The following is a 22,035-nucleotide window of genomic DNA, read 5'->3' as shown; positions in this document are numbered from 1 at the left end:
AACACTTATTCTTACCTTTTTGATTTTGGTCCTGCTGACAGGTGCAAGCTGATATCTCATTGTGGTTTTTATTTGCATTTCCTTGAGTTGAGTGATGTTGATTATCTTTTCATGTGTCTGTTGGCCATCTGTATTTCTCTTTGGAAAAATGTTTATTTAGGTCCTCTGCCCATTTTTTATTGATTTTATTTTTAAAAAGCTTTATTTAAATTCCAGTTAGTTAATACACAATAAAATATTAGTTACAGGTGTATAATATAGTGATTCAACACTTCCATACCGTACATGGTGCTCATCACAGCAAGTTCACTCCTTAATCCCCATCATTTATTTTATCTATTCCTTCACCCATCCCTGCTCTGATAACCATCAGTTTATTCCTTATAGTTAAGAATCTGAGGGCACCTGGGTGGCTCAGTCATTTAGCATTTGCCTTTGGCTCAGGTCATGATCTCAGGGTCCTGGGATTGACCACCACATCGGGCTCTCTGCTTAGCAGGCAGCCTGCTTCCCTCTTTCTCTCTCTCTGCCTGCCTTTCTGCCTACTTGTGATCTTTGTCTGTCAAATAAATAAATAAAATCTTTTAAAAAATCTGTTTCATGGTTCATCTCTTTCTCTTTTCCCCCATTTGTTCATTTATTTCTTAAATTTCACATATGAGTTAAATCATATGGTATTTGTATTTCTGTCACTGACTTATTTTGCTTAGCATAATATTCTCTAGCTTCATCCATGTCATTACAAATGGCAAGATTTTATTCTTTTTAATGGCTGAGTAATAGTCCTGTGTGTGTGTGTGTGGGTGGGTGTGTATGTGTGTACACCACATCTTCTTTATCCTTGCATAAGTCGATGGACACTTGAGCTGTTTCCATAATTTGGCTTTTGTAGATAATGTTCCTACAGACATCAGGATATGTATATCCCTTTGATAGTATTTTTGTATTCTTACAGTAAATATATAGTAGTTCAGTTGCTGAATCATAGAGTTGTTCTGTTGTTAACTTTTGAGAACACTTCATACTATTTCCAGAGTGGCTGCACCAGTTTGCATTCCCACCAGCAGTGCAAGAGGGTTCCCCTTTCTCTACATCCTCTCCAACACCTGCTTCTTCTGTTTTTTTATTTTAGTCATTCAGACAAGTGTGAGGTGCTATCTCATTGTAGTTTTGATTTGCATTTCCCTGGTTATGAGTGCTGTTGAATACCTTTTTATGTGTCTGTTGGCCATCTATATGTCATCTTTGGAAAAATGTCTATTTATGTCTTCTGCCCATTTATTGGATTATTTGATTTTGGCGTGTTCAGTTTTATAAGATACTTATGTCTATTTATGTCTTCTGCCCATTTATTGGATTATTTGATTTTGGCATGTTCAGTTTTATAAGATACTTTTATATTTTTGATACTAACCCTTTATTAGATATGTCATTTGCAAATGTCTTCTCCCATTCCATAGGTTGCTTTTTTAGTTTTGTTGATTGTTTCCTTCACTGTGCAGAAGGTTTTTATTTTGATGATGCCCCAATAGTTTATTTTATGCTTTTGCTTCTCTTACGTCAGGAGGTATATCTAGCAAGAAGTTGCTATGGCTGACATCAAAGAGGTTTCTTTCTGTGTTCTCCTCTAGGATTTTTTAAATGATTTTATTTATTTATTAGAGAGGAAGAGCAAAAGAGAGAGCAGTGAGGAGGGGAAGGGGCAGAGAGAGAAGCAGACACCCCACTGAACAGGGAGCCTGATACAAGGCTTGATCCTAAGACCCTGAGGCAAAGACAGACATTTAAACAACTGAGCCACTCAGGTGTTCACTCCTTGAGGACTTTTATGGTTTAAAGTCTCACATTTAGATGTTTAATCCATTTTAAATTTATTTTTGTGTGTGGAGTAAGAAAGTAGTCCAGTTTCACTCTTTTGCATGCTCCTCTCCAGTTTCCCCAACACTGTTTGTTGAAAACACTGTCTTTTTCCCATTAGATACTCTTTCCTGCTTTGTCAAAGATTGCTTGACCATATAGTTGTGGGTTCATGTCTGGGTTTTCTATTCTGTTCTATTGATCTATGTGTCAGTTGTGCCACTGCCATACTGTTGATTATTACATCTTTGAAGTCCAGAATTGTGATGCCTCCAGCTTTGTTTTGTTTTGTTTTGTTTTTCAAGGATGCTTTGGCTATTATGTGTCTTTTGTGATTCCATACATATTTTAGGAGTGTTGGTTCTAATTCTGTAAAATACGCTGTTGGCATTTTGATAGGGATTGCATTAAATGTGTACAGTGCTTTGGGTAGTTAACATTTTAACAGTATTTCTTCTTCCAATCAATGAGCATGGGATGCCTTTCTTTCTTTATGTCATCTTCAATTTCTTTTATCAGTTTTTTATTGTTTTCAGAATATAGGTCTTTCACCTCTTTGGTTAGGCTTATTAACAGGTATCTTATTATTTTTGGTACAGTTGTAAATGGTACCGATTCCTTAATTTCGCTTTCTGCTGCTGTGTCATTGGTGTGTAGAAATGCAACAGATTTCTATATGTTGAGATTGTATCCTGTGACTTAACTGAATTTTTTTTCATCAGTTCTAATACTTTTTTGGTGGAATCTTTTGGATTTTCTATATACAGGATAATGTCATCTGCAAATACTGAAAGCTTTACTCCTTCCTTGCTGTTTTGAATGCTGTTTATTTCTTTTTGTTGTCTGATTGCTGTGGCTAGGACTTCCAGGCTATGTTAAATACAGTGGTGAGAGTGGATATACCAGTCTTATTTCTGACTGTAGAGAAAAAGGTCTCAGTTTTTCCCCATTGAAGATGATACTAGCTATGGGTTTTTCACATATAGTCTTTAATATGTTGAGCTATGTTCCCTCTAACTCTACTTTTTTAGGGTTATTATCATGAGTGGATGTTGTACTTTGTCAAATGCTTTTCTCTGCTTCTGCTGAAATTATCATATAGTTTTTATCCTTTATTTTATGAATCTGGTGTGTCACCTTGATTGTTTTGTGGCTATTGAACCATCCTTGCAACCCAGGAATAAATCCCATTTGATCGTGGTAAATAATTTTTTTAATGCATTGTTGGATTCAGGTTGCTAGTATTTTATTGGAAATTCTTGCATCCATGTTTTCAGGGATATTGGTCTGTAGTAGTGATGTTTCTTAGTGGAGTCTTTATCTGGTTTGGTATCAAGGTAATGCTGATAGAGTTTTGTATGTTGCCTCATTAATTTCTGTATATTGGTTTTATATCACACAATTTTGCTGAATTTATTTTAAGTTGTTTGTTTTAGAATATTTAGGTTTCCCTACATAAAAGATCATGTGTCTATGAACAAAGATAACTTCTTTCCAGTGTGGATGACTTTTATTTCTTTTTCTTGCTTAATTGCTCTGGCTAGGACTTCTAGTATTTGGTTGAGTAGAAGTAACAGAAGGGGCACCTTTGTGTCTTCTTTCAGAGTAAAAGCTTTCATTCCTTCACCATTGAATGAAGGGTATCAGCTCTACGTTTTCAAATTTTATTTAAGGTGAGATAAAATTGAAAAATAACTTGACAGGTAATTTTAAAACTAAGAATAAATTAATCATAGGGCCAGTAATTTTGCTCTTGGGCATTTATCCCAAAGTATGAGCCTTTATATTTACCCCAAAACCTGTCCATAGATATTTATACCAGAGACATTCATAATAGCCTCAAACTGAAGACTACCCATGTGTCTTTCATTTGAATAATGGTTAAATAAACTCTGGTGCATTCATGCCACAGAAGACTACTTAGGAATATATAGATGCAAGAACTTGGATGAACTTCATGGACCTTACACAGAGTGAAAAATACCTATCTCAGATTATGAATACTATATGATTCCATTAAGATAACATTCTTGAAATAAAAATAAAGAGATGGAGAACTGATTATTAACTATCATCTATGGGTCAACTGTGAGTGATTACCATTTGGAATGGGGGCAGTTGATAGAGTTAGTATAAGAGAACTTTGTGTTGATAGTACATTTCTGTGCCTTGACTGAGGTTATAGTTATAAGAAGTTCTACTGATAAAATGGCCTACAACTTACACACATACACACACAACTGCATGTATAACTGCTGAAATCTGAATAATCTTTATTAATCTTATTAATATCAGTTTCTTGCTTTTATTATTGTACTGTAATCTTGCCAAATGTTAACATGGGGGGAGGCTGGATTAAGGGTGCTAAGGACATCCTCATATACATCCTTGTAAGTTCCTGGGAGTCATAATTTCTTCAAAATAAAAAGTTAAAAATAGAAGAAATAATTGGGTCAAATTAAACTAATTCCTCAGTCATATTAGCCACATCTTAAGTGTTTTACAGACACATGTATTTAGGGACTGCTAAATTGGACAGTGTAGAATTATAGAACATGTCTATCATTACAAACATTCTCTTGAACAACACTGCTATAAATACTCTGATGTCTGAAGGAGTGTCAGAATTCACTTCTGACCTATGCAATGATAACATTAAAAGAAAACACTACCCTTGTACATATGTTGAGTTTAGGGTCTCTTCTTTTAAAGGTAGTGGTTATTACTCCACAGTTACCATCCAACTTCCAGTAAAAGCAGCCATGCAACCTAGTAAAATAGCATAAAGAAGCTAGTAATTTTGATTCCCCTATCCCCCAAGTGACTGACACAAGTATCTTTTCTGTCTCCTTTCTCTTCTGTTTACGGTATGGGGATAATGGGTCATGTCACTGAGTCTGTACTCAAAGAAATCTGTGCTTTGAAATTTTCTTGGAACTTACATGATGTTCAGAATTCTCTACTAAATAGTAAGCATTTTACAAAAGTTTCAAATAATTTTCTTAATTCATTTGCATGAAGCAATGAGGATGAACATGGTTTAACTTCACTTTAGTACCTAGAGTACTTATGAATATCTAGACTATTCCATTGAGTAGTTGACAGCTTTTCTTGTGCCATTTTTCTGGATAATTTTAATGCTTTCTGTTTTTATATTTTATATCACAGTATGTCTAGTTAACATCCATCACCATAATAGTTACAACTTTTTTTTGATGAAAACTTTTAAGATCTACTCTCTTAGTAACTTTCAAGTATAAAACTTATTATTGCTGCTATTATTATTATTATTATTTCTTAATGACTTACTTATTTTACAGCTGGGAGTTTGTATTTTATTTTCCTTCTCCCATTTCACTGCCTGCCCTCCTCCTACACTCCACCATCCACTCCACCCCGGGCCCATGGTTACCACTAATTTGTTCTCTGAATCCATGAATTTGAGTATTTTTATGTGGTTGGTTTGTTGATTTTTATTTGTTTGTTTGGGTTTTATTTTGTTTTATTTTAGATTACTCATATAAATGAGATCATATGATATATGTATTTCTCTGACTTGTTTCACTTAGCATAATACAAATAGCAAGATTTCATTCTTTCAGGGATGAGTCAAATTCCCTATGTTTGTGTATGTGTATATGTGTGTATTTGGTTGTGTATGTGTGTAACACATGGGGAAATAACCAATATCTTTAAAAGAGATCCTGAGCTGAGCATATGCATACACAACATATATACCCACATATACGTAAATATACATGTATATATACATATGTACCTATATGTATATATATATATGTGTATATATACGTGTGTGTGTGTGTCACTTTATCCATTATTCCATCAAAGGCATTTAGATTTTCATATCTTGACTATTGTAAATAAGCATGAAGTGAACACAGAGGTGCACAGATCTCTTTGAGTCAATGTTTTCATTTTCTTTGGATAAATACCCATAAGTAGTATTGCTGGACCACATGAAAGTTCTATTTTTAACTTTTCAAGGAGCTTTATACTGTTTTTCATAATGGCTATGCCAATTTACATTTCCCCCAACAGTGCATGAAAGTTCCCTTTTCTTCACCTCCTCAACAGTTTTGGAGTGGAGTCTTTTGGGTTTTCCACAAAAAGTATCATATCATCTGCAAAGAGAAAGAGTTTGACCCCTTCTTTGCTGATTCAAATGCCTTTTATTTCTTTTTGTTGTCTGATTGCTGAGACTAGGAGTTCTAGTGGTGCTAATGGACATCCCTGCGATGTTCCTGACCTTAGGGGGAAAGCTCTCAGTTTTTCCCCCATTGAGAATGATATTCTCTGTGGGTTTTTCATAGATGGCTTTGTCGATATTGAGATATATACCCTCTATTGCTACCCCATGAAGAGTTTTGATCAAGAAAGGATGCTGTACTTTGTCAAATGCTTTTTCAGCATCTATTGAGAGTATCCTATGATTCTTGTTCTTTCTTTTATTAATGTATTGTATCCCATTGATTGATTTGGGGATGTTGAACCAACCTTGTAGCCCAGGAATAGATCCCACTTGGTTGTAGTGAATAATCCTTTTAACGTACTGTTGGATCTTATTGACTAGTATTTTGGTGAGAATTTTTGCATCTGTGTTCATCAAGGATATAGGTTTGTAATTCTCTTTTTTGGTGGGGTCTTTGGTTTTGGGATCAAGGTAATGCAGGCCTCATAAAATGAGTTTGGAAGTTTTCCTTCTATTTCTACTTTTTGGAACAGTTTCAGAATAGGTATTAATTATTCTTTAAATCGTTGGTAGAATTCCCCCTGGGAAGCCCTCTGGGCCTGGGCTCTTGTTTGTTGGGAGATTTTTGATGACTGCTTCAATCTCCTCACTGGTTATGGGTCTGTTCAGGTTTTCTATGTCTACCTGGTTCAGTTTTGGTAGTTTAGATATCTCTAGGAATGCATCCATTTCTTCCAGATTGTCAAATTTGCTGGTGTAATGTTGCTCATAATATGTTCTTATAATTGTTTGTATTTCTTTGGTGTTGGTTGTGATCTCTTTTCTTTCATTCGTGATTGTATAATTTGGGTCCTTTCTTTTTTCTTTTTGAAAAGTCTCGCCAGGGGTTTTAATTCTTCAAAGAGCCAGCTCTTAGCTTCATTGATCTGTTCTCCTGTTCTTTTGGTTTCTGTTTCATTGATTTCTGCTCTGATCCCTTATGATTTTTCTTCTCCTGGTTTAGGCTTTCTTTGTTGTTCTTCCTCCAGCTTCTTTAGGTGTAGGGTTATGTTGAGGCCTTTCTTGAGAAAGGCTTGTACTGCTATATAGTTTCCTCTTAGGACCGCCTTTGCTGTGTCCCAAAGATTCTGAACAGTTGTATTTTCATTTGTTTCCATGAAATTTTTTCAATTCTTCTTTAATTTCTGGTTGATCCATTCATCCTTTAGTACGGTGCCCTTTACCTTCCATGTATTTGACTTCTTTCCAAATTTCCTCTTATGGTTGAGTTCTAGTTTCAAAGCATTGTGGTCTGAAGATATAAAGGGAGTGATCCCAATCTTTTGGTACTGGTTGAGACCTAATTTGTGACCCAGGTTGTGATCTACTCTGGAGAGTGTTCATGCGCACTAGAGAAGAATGTGTATTCTGTTGCTTTGGGATGGAATCTTCTGAAAATATCTGTGATATCCATCTGATTCAGTGTGTCATTTAAGGCCTTTATTTCCTTGTTGATTTTTTGCTTGGATGATCTGTCCATTTCTGTGAGGAGTGTGTTAAAGTCCCCCACTATTATTGTATTATTGCTGGTGTGTTTCTTTGATTTTGTTATTAATTGGTTTACATAGTTGACTGTTCCCATGTTAGGTGCATAGATACTTAAAATTGTTAGATTTTCTTGGTAGACAGACCCTTTGAGTATGATATAGTGTCCTTCCTAATCTCTTACTATAGTCTTTGGCTTAAAATCTAAGTTATAAGATCTAAGGATTGCCACCCCCGCTTTCTTTTGATTTCCATTAGCATGGTAGATTATTTTCTATCTCCTCACTTTGAATCTGGAGGTGTCTTTGGGTCTAAAATGAGTTTCTTGTAGACAGCATATTGACGGGTTGGTTTTAGTTTTTCATCCATTCTGATACCCTGTGTCTTTTGATTGAGGCATTTAGCCCACTTACACTCAGAGTAACTAGGGAAAGATAGGAATTTAGCACTTTTGTGTTGTCCGTAAGGTGACTGTTACTGTATATGTCTCTGTTCTATTCTGGCCTGTTACTTTTAGGCTCTTTCTTTGCTTAGAGGAGCCCTTTCAATATTTCCTTTAGGTCTGGTTTGGTGTTTGCAAATTCTTTTTAATTTTTGTTTGTACAGGAAACTTTTTATATCTTCTTCTATTTTCAATGATAGCCTAGGTGGATATAGTATCCTTAGCTGCATATTTTTCTCACTTAGTGCTCTGAATATATCATGCCAGTTCTTTCTGGCCTGCCAGGTCACTGTGGATAAGTCTGTTGCCAATCTAATACTTCTATCATTGTATGCTACAGACTTCTTGTCCTGAGCTGTTTTCAGGATTTTCTCTTTGATGCTAATTCTTGTACATTTTACTATTAGATGATGGGGTGTGGACCCATTTTTATTGATTTTGAGGGGCATTCTCTGTGCCTCCTGGATTTTGATTCTTGTACCCTTTGCCATATTAGGGAAATTCTCTACTATAATTTGCTCCGATATACCTTCTGCCCCCCTCTCTCTTTTGTTCTTCTTCTGGAATCCCAATTATTCTAAAATTGTTTCATTTTATGCTATCACTTGTCTCTCGAATTCTTCTGTTGTGGTCCGGTAGTTGTTTGTCTCTCTTTTGCTCAGCTTCTTTACTCTCTAACATTTGGTCATCTATATCACTAATTCTCTCTTCTGCCTCATTTATCCTAGCAGTAAGAGCCTCCATTTTTTTATTGCACCTCATTAATAGCTTTTTTTTTTCATTAATAGCTTTTTGATTTCAACTTGGCTAGATTTTAGTTCTTTTATTTCTCAAGAAAGGACTTTTATTTATCTGGACAGAGTTTCTCTAATATCATACATGCCTTTTTTGAGCCCAATTAGCACCTTGAGAATCATCATTCTGAACTCTAGTTGTGACTTATTACCAATGTTTGTATTAATTACGTCCCTAGCTATTGGTACTTCCTCTTTCTTTTTTTTTTTTTTGTGGTGAGTTTTTCTGCGTTGTCATTTTATTTATATAAGAAGGGAATAAAACACTAAAAGGGCGGCAAAGACCCCCTAAAAATGTATGCTAATCAAATCAGAAGAGATCCAAAACTGGGGGGAGAAGAAAGGGAGAAAATAAATAAATAAATAAATAAATAGTAGCCTGGTGAATAGAACAGAGCCACCCACTTGATTTTGCCTATATTTTGGCCTCTTAGAAGTAACTACCTAACAAAATTTTAAGAAAAACATATATACAAAAATAAGGGTGAATCCAATGAAGGAATATGACACAAATACAGGAATATGACTGTAAAGATGAAAATTAAAAAAAAATTCTTAAAAAGGAATTGATATTTGGTTAGAAAAAGAAAAAAAAAAGAGGATGGAATGTGCTCAGGCTGGAGACTGGAACAAAGTCATATGCTAGATTAGGGTATATTTTGATCTATTAAATGAAATTGTATTCCAAAATTTTTTAGGGAAAAAAAAACCCTATATGTATACAAAAAATAAGGTTAAATACAATGAAGGGAGAAAATAGGACTAAAACAATGAAGGTTTAAATCGATTTTTAAAAGAAAGTTATTGTTAAGATAAACTAGTTATAAAACGTAAAAAGAGGAGAGAGGAAAAGTTAGAAAAATAGAATAAGAAAAAAATAAAATAAAATTCAATTTTGTAAGACTAAAGGATCATGGGGGAAAAGCCATGAATTCTATATGTTGCTTTCCCCTAGCTCTGGAGTTCTGCTATTCTCCTTGATCGATGAGCTTTGTCTTGGCTGGATATTCTTGCTGATCTTTTGTGGGAGGGGTCTGTAGCAGTGATCCTCTAATGTCTTTGTTTGAGGAGGAATTGCACAGCCCTTGCCAGGGACCAGTCTAAGTAATCTTCTCGGGTTCACTCTTGGAGCTTTTGTTCCCTGAATGCTTTCTGTAGAGCTCTGGAGGATGGAAATGAAAATCACAGCCTCCCAGTCTCCAGCCCAGAGGAGCCAAGAGCTTGGGGACTCACTCCTCAGTGCATCCCCAGAAACAAGTAGTTAATCACTCCTGACTCCCTGGTCTCTGGCTGCACTCAGAGCTCACATGGCCTGTGACTGAGTATTCTGTCTCTAGCACATGGCCCCGTTTGGAGTCTCCAAACCCAGTAGATTCCTGTTGCAGTGCTCCTCCCAGAGCAGGAAGGGGAGTCTGTATGGATTTGCCACTTGTAGGGTCCCTGTTTGAAGAGCAGTGGTCAGACTGTGCCTTGGATCACAGTTGAAGGTAACCCTGTCGGGAGCCAGTACAGGAGGCTACTATAAGAGCTGTAAGGGACTGAATATGATTGGCTGTTCATTTAGGTCCACTCACGCGGGAGGTGCATGAGCCCTGTGGTGATTGGCTAGGCGGGCTAAGCTGCCGGTGTATATTTGCTTGAATGTACTTGTAGAGGGGCAGACCCGCCGGTAGCCAGGCCACGCGGCTCGGGCGGGAGGGGGCCGCAGCCCGGACCATGGCGGTGGCGCAGTTCCGGTTAGGCAGCGGCGTCCGGCGCCCGAGGGGCTGCGTGCGGCCCTGGAGGCGGCGGCGGCGCCCGAGCGGGGCGGCGGGAGCTGCGTGCTGTGCTGCGCCAGAGGGGAAAGAAGATAAAAAGAAGCCATTAAAGAAGTTTGCCTCCACGCGTGTCTCCGTGTCGTTCTTGCGGGCCGAGAGCGACAAACCCTGATCTGAAAGCTCACTCTTCGGCTCTGTCTCTGTCGCCAGCTTCCCCGCTCTGATACCTAACACTCTGCCACATTCAGACACCCCCAATATTTCTGTGACTCCTTGGGACCCGAGACCACACTGGTCCTGTGAGGACTCTACCCCCGAATAGCCTCTGGAGCAATGTTCCTCAGAGGAGCCGACTTCTAAAAGTTCTGATTTTGTGCTCCACTGATCCACCACTTGCTAGGAGCCAGCCCCTCCCCCCGCGGTCTATCTTCCCATCGCTTTGGATTCATTTCTCCATTCATCCTACCTTTAAGAAAGTGTTCAATTTTCTGTTCCTAGAATTGCTGCTCTTCTCTTCTATCTCCTGTTGAGTTTGTAGGTGTTTGGAATGATTTGAAACCTATCTAGATGAACTGCTGGAATATGATGTCATTTCAGTCTGCTACTCCTCCGCCATCTTGCCTCTCACCTATATTTACATTTTAAAGTAATACATTTATTCATGTAGAATTTAAAAATAAAAAGGGTGTATAATTTTATCATAACAAAAATTACAGAGGAAAAAATTTGCTTTTACAATCAATGATCTGAGGATATTTGGTTACTTCCATGAAAAAATAAAGTAAGAGTGTTATTCCTATCTCATCTTATACACAAAAAAGAAACTGCATGTGAATTTAATATCTAAATATGAAAAGGAAACATTAAAATTTTAGAATAAAATGGGAGACTATATTTATGATCTTGGGGTAAGGATGAAGTTTAATATTCCAACTTTATTGAGATAAAATTGACATAGGTCATTGTGTAAGTGTAAGGTATATAATGTATTGATTTGATAAACATGTATGTTGCAAAATGGTTACTACCATAGTGTTAACACCCCAGCAAGGAAAAACTTCTTTTTTTTTTTTAAACATTTTATTTATTTATTTGACAGATAGAGAACCACAAGCAGGGGGAGTAGCAGGCAGAGGGAGAAGGAAAAGCAGGCTCCACACAGAGTAGGGGGAGCCCAATGTGGGGCTTGATCCCAAGACTTTGAGATCATGACCTGAGCCAAAGGCAGTAGCTTAACCAACTGAGCCACCCAGATGCCCACAAGGAAGAACTTCTTAAAGACCATGTGAAAAGCACAAACTTTAGTAGAAATGATTTGTACATTTGGCCCAGTAAAATTACAATTTATATTTAAAAAAATTAATGACAGTAATCTACAGGCTAAGATGAGAAGTAATTTTTGAAACATTAATAAATAATAAAAGACTAGAATTCAAAATACCTAAAGAGCTTAGATACCAATTTAGGTAAAAAAAAAAAAAAAAAAAAAAAGAAGAAGAAGAAGAAGAAGAAGTCATTAGAAAAATATGCAAAAGCTTATATTAACAACTCAAAGTAAAGGATATATGAATGAAAATAATAATGACCAATAAATGATAAAAACAGACCCAGCCTCCTCTGTCATCAAGGTAATGGAACTTAAATTTTTTCAGATCCATCAGATTGACAGAAACATAAGTGAGTAAATACTATTTAAATTGACACATATGTACAGAAAAGTTCATGAAATATGAATATGCAACTTGAACGTTATTGTAAAAATAACCTGTATATCCATCACTGAGCTCCAGATGGCCCCAATATACTTCTCACAGATCACAGTATCTTTGCTCTCCACTGGTTTTAACTATTACTTTGAGTTTGGGTAGCAGTGTGCTGATTTTCTCTGGAAGGAATAACCCTCACTTATGCAGCATTTGCTGATTTCCATAGAATAAGTACTCTTATCAGGACAGATTTCAAGCAATCAGCATATCAACTGACTCAACAAATTCTTGAAAATTTAACAGCAGCAGCTCTTATGAGCATGTGCAAACCCACTCTAGTACTCAACTGCTACTTTCATTACTTCACTTTTTCTTCTTTTTATTCCTTTAAAAAAAAATTGATACCTAAATAATCATTCTCAAATAGTTTATATTAACTACTTCTCACAACATCAATATTATTATATGACTTAATTAAATTGTTTTTGAAGGCTTCCTGTAATCTGGAAGAGTTTAAATAGCATTGGGGTTATCGGCTTTTTAAGGGTTTAGTGCATTCCTCTGATTCATCACCTAGATTTACTGATTTTTGTTTACTAGCTTTCTCTTTAACACCTTATTTATGTCTTCCATGGAAATCAGACTACAGATCTTTTTAAAATTTTCTTTCCAGCCAGCACTGCTAAATTATATTTTTCTAGAAAGGTACCTCCTCCAGGTCATCAAATTCATTTACATGTATTAAGGAAAATAGTTTTAAGATACTTTTAATTTTTTTTTCCCAAGGTTATTTCACTGTTAGCTTTTTTACTTTTAAATATTTATTTTTCTCCTACTTTTTCTTTCTTTTTTTAAGATTTTATTTATTTGAGAGAGAGAATACAAGAGGGGAGAAGGTCAGAGGGAGAAGCAGACTCCCCATGAAGCTGGGAGCCTGATGTGGGACTCAATCCTGGGACTCCAGGATCATGACCTAAGCCAAAGGCTGTTGCTTAATCAACTGCACCATCCAGGCACCCACAACTGCTTTTTCTTGATAGCAATCTAGGTATATTTCTTTACATCAGGGTTTTTATTTGTTTGTTTTTTTAAGAAACTGTTCTAGACTTATGTCTATTGTTTCATTATTCTCTAATTTTCATTACTCATTAATTTGTTCTTGTAATTTTATTAGTTTCTTCCTTTTTTTAAATTTTTTAAAATTTTATTTATTTTTTATAAACATATAATGTATTTTTATCCCCAGGGGTACAGGTCTGTGAATCGTCAGGTTTACACACTTCACGGCACTCACCATAGCACATATACTCCCCAATGTCCATAAACCCACCCCCCTCTCCCAAACCCCCTTCCCCCAGCAACCCTCAGTTTGTTTTGTGAGATTAAGAGTCACTTATGGTTTGTCTCCTTCCCAATTCCATCTTGTTTAATTCATTTTTCTCCTACCCCCTTAACCCCCCCCACGTTGCATCTCCACTTTATCATATCAGGGAGATCATATGATAGTTGTCTTTCTCCAATTGACTTATTTCCCTAAGCATGATACCCTCTAGTTCCATCCACATCATTGCAAATGGCAAGATTCCATTTCTTTTGATGGCTGCATAGTATTCCATAGTGCATATATACCACTTCTTTATCCATTCATCTGTTGATGGACATCTAGGTTCTTTCCATAGTTTGGCTATTGTAGACATTGCTGCTATAAACATTCAGGTGCACGTGCCCTTTTGGATCACTATGTTTGTATCTTTAGGGTAAATACCCACTAGTGCTGTTGCTGGGTCATAGGGTAGTTCTATTTTCAAAATTTTGAGGAACCTCCAAGCTGTTTTCCAGAGTGGTTGCACCAGCCTGCATTCCCACCAACAGTGTAGGAGGATTCCCCTTTCTCCGCATCCTCGCCAGCATCTGTCATTTCCTGACTTGTTGATTTTAGCCATTCTGACTGGTGTGAGGTGATATCTCATTGTGGTTTTGATTTGTATTTCTCTGATGCTGAGTGATGTGGAGCACTTTTTCATGTGTCTGTTGGCCATCTGGATGTCTTCTTTGCAGAAATGTCTGTTCATGTCTTCTGCCCATTTCATGATTGGATTATTTGTTCTTTGGGTATTGAGTTTGCTAAGTTCTTTATAGATTTTGGACACTAGCCCTTTATCTGATATGTCACTTGCAAATATCTTCTCCCATTCTGTCGGTTGTCTTTTGGTTTTGTTAACTGTTTCCTTTGCTGTGAAAAAGCTTTTGATCTTGATGAAATCCCAATAGTTCATTTTTGTCCTTGCTTCCCTTGCCTTTGGCGATGTTCCTAGGAAGATGCTGCTGCGGCTGAGGTCGAAGCGGTTGCTGCCTGTGTTATCCTCAAGGATTTTGATGGATTCCTTTCGCACATTGAGGTCCTTTATCCATTTTGAGTCTATTTTCATGTGTGGTGTAAGGAAATGGTTCAATTTCATTTTTATGCATGTGGCTGTCCAGTTTTCCCAACACCATTTGTTGAAGAGGCTGTCTTTTTTCCATTGGACATTCTTTCCTGCTTTGTCGAAGATGAGTTGACCATAGAGTTGAGGGTCTATTTCTGGGCTCTCTATTCTGTTCCATTGATTTATGTGTCTGTTTTTGTGCCAGTACCATACTGTCTTGATGATGACAGTTTTGTAATAGAGCTTGAAGTCTGGAATTGTGATGCCACCAACTTTGGCTTTCTTTTTCAATATTCCTTTGTCTATTCAAGGTCTTTTCTGGTTCCATATAAATTTTACGATTATTTGTTCAATTTCTTTGAAAAAAAAAATGGATGGTATTTTGATAGGAATTGCATTAAATATGTAGACTGCTTTAGGTAGCATAGACATTTTTACAGTATTTGTTCTTCTAATCCAGGAGCATGGAACATTTTTCCATTTCTTTGTGTCTTCCTCAATTTATTTCATAATACTTTATAGTTTTCTGAGTATAGATTCTTAGCCTCTTTGGTTAGGTTTATTTCTAGGTATCTTATAGTTTTGGGTGCAATTGTAAATGGGATTGACTCCTTAATTTCTCTTTCTTCTGTCTTGTTTTTGTTGTAGAGAAATGCAACTGTGCATTGATTTTATATCCTGACACTTTACTGAATTCCTGTACAAATTCTATCTTATAGTTTTGGGTGCAATTGTAAATGGGATTGATTCCTTAATTTCTCTTTCTTCTGTCTTGTTATTGGTGTAGAGAAATGATTTCTGTGCATTGATTTTATATCCTGACACTTTACTGAATTCCTGTACAAATTCTAGCAGTTCTGGAGTGGAGTCTTTTTGGTTTTCCACATATAGTATTATATCATCTGTGAAGAGTAATAGTTTGACTTCTTCTTTGCCAATTTGGATGCCTTTAATTTCCTTTTGTTGTCTGATTGCTGTGGCTAGGACTTCTAGTAATATGTTGAATAGCAGTGGTGATAATGGACATCCCTGCCGTGTTCCTGACCTTAGCGGAAAAGCTTTCAGTTTTTTTTCCATTGAGAATGATATTTGTGGTGGGTTTTTCATAGATGGCTTTGATAATATTGAGGTATGTGCCCTCTATCCTTACACTTTGAAGAGTTTTGATCAGGAAGGGATGCTGTACTTTGTCAAATGCTTTTTCAGCATCTACTGAGAGTATCATATGGTTCTTGTTCTTTCTTTTATTAGTGTATTGTATCACATTGATTGATTTGCAGATGTTGAACCAACCTTGCAGCCCTGGAATAAATCCTACTTGGTCGTGGTTAATAATCCTTTTAATGTACTGTTGAATCCTATTGGCTAGTATTTTGGTGAGAATTTTCGCATCTGTGTTCATCAAGGATATTGGTCTGTAGCTCTCTCTTGATGGGATCCTTGTCTGGCTTTGGGATCAAGGTGATACTGGCCTCATGAGTTTGGAAGTTTTCCTTCCATTTCTATTTTTTGGAACAGTTTCAGGAGAATAGGAATTAGTTCTTCTTTAAATGTTTGGTAGAATTTTCCTGGGAAGCCGTCTGGCCCTGGGATTTTATTTGTTTGGAGATTTTTAATGACTGTTTCAATCTCCTTACTGGTTATGGGTCTGTTCAGGTTTTCTATTTCTTCCTGGTTCAGTTGTGGTAGTTTATATGTTTCTAGAAATGCATCCATTTATTCCAGATTGACAAATTTGTTGGCGTAGAGTTTCTCATAGTATGTTCTTATAATTGTTTGTATTTCTTTGGTGTTAGTTGTGATCTCTCCTCTTTCATTCATGATTTTATTTATTTGGGCCCTTTCTCTTTTCTTTTTGATAAGTCTGGCCAGTGTTTTATCAATCTTATTAATTCTTTCAAAGAACCAGCTCCTAGTTTCATTGATTTGTTCTGTTTTTTGTTGTTGTTGTTGTTGTTGTTTCTATTTCATTGATTTATGCTCTGATCCTTATGATTTCTCTTCTCCTGCTGGGTTTAGGTTTTCTTTTTTTTTCTTTCTCCAGCTCCTTTAGGTGTAGGTTGTGTACTTGAGTCCTTTCTTGTTTCTTTTTTTTTTTTTTAAGATTTTATTTATTTATTTGACAGAGAGAAATTACAAGTACACTGAGAGGCAGGCAGAGAGAGAGAGAAGGAAGCAGGCTCCCTGCTGAGCAGAGAGCCCGATGCGGGACTTGATCCCAGGACCCTGAGATCATGACCTGAGCCGAAGGCAGTGGCTTAACCCACTGAGCCACCCAGGCGCCCATCCTTTCTTGTTTCTTTTTTTTTTTTAAAGATTTTATTTATTTATCAGAGAGAGAGGGCGAGAGAGCAAGCACAGGCAGACAGAATGGCAGGCAGAGGCAGAGGGAGAAGCAGGCTCCCTGCTGAGCAAGGAGCCCGATGTGGGACTCGATCCCAGGACGCTGGGATCATGACCTGAGCCGAAGGCAGCTGCTTAACCAACTGAGCCACCCAGGCGTCCCTCCTTTCTTGTTTCTTGAGAAAGGCTTGTACCACTATATATTTTCCTCTCAGGACTGCCTTTGCGTGTCCCACAGATTTTGAACCGTTGTGGGTTTTCATTTTCATTTTTTTCCATGAATATTTTTAATTCTTCTTTAATTTTCTGGTTGACCCATTCATTCTTTAGAAGGATGCTGTTTAGTCTCCATGTATTTGGGTTCTTTCCAAATTTCCTCTTGTGATTGAGTTCTAGCTTCAGAGCATTGTGGTCTGAAAATATGCAGGGAATGATCCCACTCTTTTGATACCGGTTGAGATCTGATTTAGGATGTGATCTATTCTGGAGAATGTTCCATGTGCACCAGAGAAGAATGTGTATTCTGTTGCTTTGGGATGAAATATTCTGAATATGTCTGTGATGTCCATCTTGTCCAGTGTGTCATTTAAGGCCTTTATTTCCTTGTTGATCTTTTGCTTGGATGATCTGTCCATTTCAGTGAGAGGAGTGTTAAAGTCCCCTACTATTATTGTATTATCGTTGCTGTGTTTCTTTGATTTTATTAATTGATTTATATAGTTGGCTGCTCCCACGTTAGGGGCATAGATATTTAAAATTGTTAGATCTTCTTGTTGGACAGATCCTTTGAGTATGGTATAGTGTCCTTCCTCATCTCTTAGTGTAGTCTTTGGCTTAAAATCTAAGTTATAAGATCTAAGGATTGCCACTCCAGCTTTCTTTGATGTCCATTAGCATGGTAAATTGTTTTTCACTCCCTCACTTTAAATCTGGAGGTGTCCCTGGGTCTGAAATGGGTTTCTTGTAGGCAACATATAGATGGGTTTTGTTTTTTTATCCATTCTGATACCCTGTGTCTTTTGATTGGGGCATTTAGCCCATTAACATTCAGGGTAACTATTGAGAGATATGAATTTAGTGCCATTGTATTACCTGTAAGGTGACTGTTACTGTATATTGTCTCTGTTCCTTTCTGATCTATTATTTTTAGGCTCTCTCTTTGCTTAGAGGACCCCTTTTAATATTTACTGTAGAGCTGGTTTGTGTTTGCAAATTCTTTCAGTTTTTTTTTTTTTTTTTTTTTTTTTTTTTGTCCTGGGAGCTTTTTATGTCTCCTTCTATTTTCAATGATAGGCTAGCTGGATACAGTATTCTTGGCTACATGTTTTTCTCGTTTAGTGCTCTGAATATATATCATGTCAGCTCTTTCTGGCCTGCCAGGTCTCTGTGGATAAGTCTCTGCCAATCTTATATTTTTACCATTGTATGTTACAGACTTTTTTTTCCTGGGCTGCTTTCAGGATTTTCTCTTTGTCACTAAGAGTTGTAAATTTTACTATTAGGTGATTGGGTGTGGACCTATTCTTGTTGATTTTGGGGGGTGTTCTCTGTGCCTCCTGGATTTTGATGCTTGTTCCCTTTGCCATATTAGGGAAATTCTCTCCAATAATTCCCTGCAATATACCTTCTGCTCCCCTCTCTCTTTCTTCTTCTTCTAGAATCCCAATTATTCTAATGTTGTTTCATCTTATGGTGTCACTTATCTCTCGAATTTTCCCCTCGCAGTCCAGTAGCTGTCCTTCTTTTGCTCAGCTTCTTTATTCTCTGTCATTTGGTCTTCTATATCACTAATTCTTTCTTCTGCCTCATTTTTCCTAGCAGTTAGAGCCTCCATTTTTTATTGCACCTCATTAATAGCTTTTTTTAATTTCAACTTGGTTAGATTTTTAGTTCTTTTATTTCTCCAGAAAGGGCTTTTATATCTCCTGAGAGGATTTCTCTAATATCTTCCATGCCTTTTTTGAGCCCGGCTAGAACCTCGATAATCGTCATTCTGAACTCTAGATCTGACACATTACCAATGTTGGTATTGATTATGTCCCTAGCCTTTGGTACTGCCTCTTGTTCTTTTTTTTGTGGTGAATTTTCCCACCTTGTCATTTTGTCCAGATAAGAGTATATGAAGGAGCAAGTAAAATATCAAAAGGGTGGCAAAGACCCCAGGAAAATACTCTTTACAAATCAGAAGAGACCCTAATTCATGGGGGGGGGGGAGAAAGGGGGTAAGAAGAGGTTCAGAAAAAAAAAAATTTAAAAAAGCAAATGAATAAAGAAAAATATATATATATATATATATAATATATATATATATATATGAGATAAACTAGTTAAAACAGCGTTAAAAAAGAAAAGGGTGAAAGTAAAAAAAAATTAGCAGAAGAAGAAAAAAATTGAAAAAAAAACAAATTAAATTAACTGCAAGACTAATGAATCATGGGGAGAAAGCCATGAGTTCAGTGGTTTGCTTTCCCCTCCTCTGGAATTCTGCTGCTCTCCTTGGTATTGAACCTGCACTCCTTGGTAGGTTAACTTGGTCCTTGCTGGATTTCTTGTTGATCTTCTGGGGGAGGGGCCTGTTGTAATGATTCTCAAGTGTCTTTGCCCCAGGTGGAATTGCATCACCCTTACCGGCTGGGCTGAGTAATCTGCTCAGTTTTGCTTTTGGGATCTTTTGTCCCCTGAAAGATTTTCATAGAGTTCCGGAGGACAGGAATGAAAATGGCGGCCTCCCGGTCTCAGGCCCAGAGGAGCTGAGAGCTCGTGGCCCCACTCCTCAGTGCACCCTCAGAGAATAGCGCCCAATTACTCCCATCTCCCTGGCCTCCAGCCGTGCTCCAAGCTCACCCAGGCTGCGACCGGTTCAAGGTAACCCCGAGCTGAGAGCTCACTCCTTGGCTCTATCTCTGTAGCCAGCTTCCCTGTTCTAATACCTGTAAGCTCTGTGACACTCAGACACCCCGATCCTTCTGTGACCCTGTGGGACCTGGGGCCACGCTGACCCCTGCGTGGGCTTCACCCCGGTTTAGCCTCTGGAGCGATGTACCTCATCGGAACAGACTTTTAAAAGTCCTGATTTTGTGCTCCGTTGCTCCACCGCTTGCCAGGAGCCGGCCCCTCCCCCTATGGTCTATCTTCCTGTTGCTTTGGATTCACTTCTCAGCCGGTCCTACCTTTCAGAAAGTGGTTGATTTTCTGTTTCTAGAATTGCTGTTCTTCTTCTCTTCAATCTCCCATTGGATTTGTAGGTGTTTGCAAAGTTTAGATAAGCTATCTAGCTGATCTCCTGCTACCTGATGTAGCCTCAGCAGGCTACTTCTCCACCATCTTGACTTCTCCAGTTTTTTTCTACTTCTTTCTAAATTCCTGATTCAGATCATTATTGTTTTCATTATCTCTGGTACATTCATGTTTGTAAGGAAGGCCATTTGTTTTCCTCTGAGATCACCATTTTAGTGTTCTTCTAAAAATGAAACATGTGTAGTAAAAAGAGTGAAGAGTACCAAATTGTGATTCAGGACACAGAGGTCCCAAACCTAATTTTCTTTTTGTCTATCAGTCTCTGCCAGTATCATCTTGGACACATCACTCAGCTTTCCTCTTTCAGTGTCCATTTTTTCAACTAGAAAATAAGGAAATATTTGAAGTTCTCAAAACTTCTATTTTGCTGTTGCATTTAATGAGTATGTTCCTATCACTAACTTGCCACTTCAGGAATTTGAACTGACTCTAGTCTCAAACTTCTTAAATAATGATATACTAGTTTGTTTAAGAACTGTAGTCTCCTATGTAATCACAAAAGACATGCTTCTAATCCTTCTTTGGCTGCAAGATGGGAGTCTGAGCCTCAAGCAAATCTCTCTATTGGTGTTCCTTATGTACTTATTTCGTCATAACCAATCAACTGTTGAAAGTTTGTATAAAGTTGATGAGGAACTGTTTTCCCAAATCTTTTGAAATTCTTGAAATAAATAAACACACGATTGTTAGTAATAAAAAAATAAGCAGCATGCACCTTTTTGTGAAGGCAAAAGTGACAGATGAGGCAAAAAGTAACAGATATACATCAGAATAAAACTTAAAAAGAGATATTATAAGGCCTGGAAGTTATGGGAAAATATGCAATAATGACAACAGAATTAAACATTGACAGATTCTACCATCTAAAATTTCCTTAAGAAATATAAAGCAAAACCAAGGAAAAAATTGTTAAAAGAGAGTAAAAAAAAATGTTAGAAAATGGGAGCATGATTGTCACAGAATCTTATCCATATTACATAATATTTACATGTAAAATCCCTGTCTTAGTTAAAAATCTAAGCAGTAATTAACAAAAAAATCATTGTCCTTTGTGGAAGAATTGATGTTACCATAGCAAAATGGAATATCTTATGTTTTGAATTTACCAGTGTGTGTGTGTTTAAGCATTGACATGGACACAATATATTTTTGTTTTTGCTATGAATGTAAAAAATGCCAGAAGGGAAAGTGGGAGGGAAACTCAACAAAATGCCCTCATTTACATTTATTTTCTGTAGCCATTTTAAGTCTCCCATTTTGTAAAATGTTATTATTTAACAGGGGCAGTCATTGCCCACTCTGTATATCCCTGCATGTTCTAAGTAAATTGCTTCTGAGTAGTTTTTCTCCACATCTCACCGTATCTCTAACTATAGGAATGTAATTTTGTGACCTTAAAAAATGCATTGATTTTTAGATGCACATGTGGAGAGCAGAATAAGTAATAATGCTAAAAAATATAAAGAATAAATTTATTGTTTTATTTACCTCTTAAGAAAGAGAAAGAAAAGTTACATGCTACATTTTGTTTAAGGATTTATGATGCAGCATAGTTTCCTTTCCTTTTTTAATAAATATTTAAAATACATGTAATATTAAACAGTCCACCAAATTGAAAACCTTATGTGAAAATATGGGACAATGGTTTGGAAGCATAAAGATACCTGCTGTCACACAGT

General features: G+C 36.9%; 1 protein-coding gene across 5 annotated transcripts in view; it reads left to right on the top strand.

Moving 5' to 3' along the window:
- CTNNA2 (catenin alpha 2) overlaps positions 1–22,035 on the top strand; it is a 1,136,651-nt gene that overhangs the window by 1,068,294 nt on the left and 46,322 nt on the right. The gene's annotated exons all lie outside the window — the stretch shown is intronic.

This window comes from Mustela nivalis (genome assembly GCF_964662115.1).
Source record: "Mustela nivalis genome assembly, chromosome: 8".
NCBI lineage: Eukaryota > Metazoa > Chordata > Mammalia > Carnivora > Mustelidae > Mustela > Mustela nivalis.
This window is presented reverse-complemented; position numbering and strand designations above follow the sequence as displayed.